The following is a 2,310-nucleotide window of genomic DNA, read 5'->3' as shown; positions in this document are numbered from 1 at the left end:
AGGATCGCGGGCATCCGCGCAGCCACTGAGCCGGCGTGAGCTTAGCGAGGTCTTTCCTCCCGAGTTCCCCGAAACCAGCAGCGGAACTTGCAGGCTCGGGGCTGTTCTCTGTCAAACAAGGAAAGTACCTTTGATTCACTCATTTAAGTCCTCTCAACACCCTACCAGCTGAGCCACAAGGGAAGCCCAAGAATACTGGAGTGGGTAGCCTATCACTTTTCCAGCGGATCTTCCCGACCCAGGAATGGAACCGGGGTTTCCGACCCAGAAATCGAACCGGGGTCTCTTGCATTGCAGGCGGATTCTTCACCAACTGAACTATCAGGGAAGCCCCAACACCCGGCCAGGGAAGCGTTTATACCTTCTTTTTTCTTTTCAGGCAAGTGAGGAAAATGATGCCAGACTTTTCCAAAGGCCAGGCACAGTCGGGTCGGTGGTAACAGCGGAGAGGCAGGCAACCCCCCAGGGCGACCGGGCCTGCCACGCTCCCCTGAAGTTCACGTTCAAGCCCAAGTACACGGCTGGGCACTGCCCTGCAGGCACTAAAGCCAGGTCTAGTGAGATGGGCAAACGGTGGCGGTGGCGAGTGCTGGGTTAAACAGTGAAGGGACATCTCTTTGGGATGTTGATGGACGTGTGAAGCAGCGGCGGGGGATATAGGGAGTGACATTTTCTGAGCTTGTTTCCCTCTGGAGGGAATGTCAGTATCTTCCTGAGCAGTGTTCCTTGGCATGTCCATGTGGGAAACCTTCCTACTGCTGTGCACCTGAAATGCTGGAGGGTGGAGGTGGTTGAATAGGGCCAAGGTGGAGGAGACTCTTGAGAGTCCCTTGGACTGCAAGGAGATCAAAGCAGTCAATCTTAAAGGAAATCAGTCCTGAATATTAGTTGGAAGGACTGATGCTGAAGCTGAAGCTCCAATGCTTTGGCCACCTGATGCAAAGAACTGACCCTGATGCTGGGAAAGATTGAAGGCAGGAGGAGAAGGGAATGACAGAGGATGAGAGAGTTAGATAGCATCACTGACTCAATGGACATGAGTTTGAGCAGATTCTGGGAGACTGAAGGACAGGGAAGCCTAGGGTCTGCAGTCCATGGGGTCGCAACGAGTCTGACACAACTGAGCAACAAGGAAGAACATGCATGACCTCTCTTTCAATCTGACTTTCTACTTTTCTCAGCAGCCAGCCAAAAGGACTTAGTAGGAATCCTGGGAGGCAGTGTGCTGTAAGGTGGTCCAGAGGGGCTCTGGTGTGAGATGCTGGGGTTCACATCCAGGGCTCATCACCTGCTGGAGGTGAGACCTTGGGAACGTGCTGGGCCTGTCTAGGTTCACTTTCCTCATGGAGATTATGGTGTCTGGTTCCCAGTGTTGTGGGGAGTAGATGAGAGATGAGATTAAGCCTGTCAGCCAGCTCCCCCAGGGCCCACGTGTGCAGGAAGGGTTCCTTTTACTCTGCATGGAGTGTTTACCTCTGCTTTCCCTGCCACCCATGGGTCCCCTTCTCCCAGGGTGTCCTCCCTTTTCCCATCTCCACTCTTCAAACACCACCACTTCTGGCAAGGGTCATTTTTGCAGCTTGTGCAGGAAAACATGTCTTAACCTGCCCTTTCCACCCCCTTACCCCCAATACATCCTAGTACCTTGTTATTTGAACCTTGTGTTCAAGCAGCTAACCTCTGTTAGACTGAAAAGTCCCTGGGGCCAGGGATGGATCCGCTTCCAGCAGGAGCAGAGAGAGGAGCTCAGGCAAACACACTGAGAGCCAAGGATAGGCTAGTCACACTTGATATTGGGGCAGAGGTGAAAGCTAGAGGACTGTGTCCCTCACAAAGGGAAGACAGACACCAGGCTAATTGCAGTCCTGTAGCCTAAATAACAGAGAAGGCGATGGCACCCCACTCCAGTACTCTTGCCTGGAAAATCCCATGGATGGAGGAGCCTAGTAGGCTGCAGTCCATGGGTCGCGAAGAGTAGGACACGACTAAGCGACTTCACTTTCACTTTTCACTTTCACGTATTGGAGAAGGAAATGGCAACCCACTCCAGCGTTCTTGCCTGGAGAATCCCAGGGACTGGGGAGCCTGGTGGGCTGCCGTCTATGGGGTCGCACAGAGTCGGACACGACTAAAGTGACTTAGCAGCAGCAGCCTAAATAAAGCCCCACAGGAGTGCAGACGGTTATTGTTGGTCAGCCGCTCAGTCATGTCTGACTCTTTGCGACCCCATGGACCACAACCAACTCTGGAAAATTCTTAAAGAGATGGGAATACCAGACCACCTGACCTGCCCCTTGAGAAATCTGTATG

General features: G+C 53.0%; 1 long non-coding RNA gene across 2 annotated transcripts in view; it reads left to right on the top strand.

Moving 5' to 3' along the window:
• LOC104980706 overlaps positions 1-2,310 on the top strand; it is a 6,688-nt gene that overhangs the window by 1,402 nt on the left and 2,976 nt on the right. The window contains exons 2-3 of one of the 2 annotated variants that reach the window (XR_824298.1): positions 380-552; positions 1,185-1,936. The exons of the other annotated variant lie outside the window; for it this stretch is intronic. This is a non-coding gene — a long non-coding RNA (uncharacterized LOC104980706). Of the gene's footprint in view, positions 1-379; positions 553-1,184; positions 1,937-2,310 lie in introns of those variants that run through there. 2 annotated transcript variants of the gene reach the window in all.

The sequence above is a fragment of the Bison bison genome, unplaced genomic scaffold (genome assembly GCF_000754665.1).
Source record: "Bison bison bison isolate TAMUID 2011002044 unplaced genomic scaffold, Bison_UMD1.0 scf7180017864506, whole genome shotgun sequence".
In the NCBI taxonomy this organism is placed as follows: domain Eukaryota; kingdom Metazoa; phylum Chordata; class Mammalia; order Artiodactyla; family Bovidae; genus Bison; species Bison bison.
Note: the sequence above shows the minus strand (reverse complement) of the source record. Positions and strands in the feature narration are given on the sequence as shown.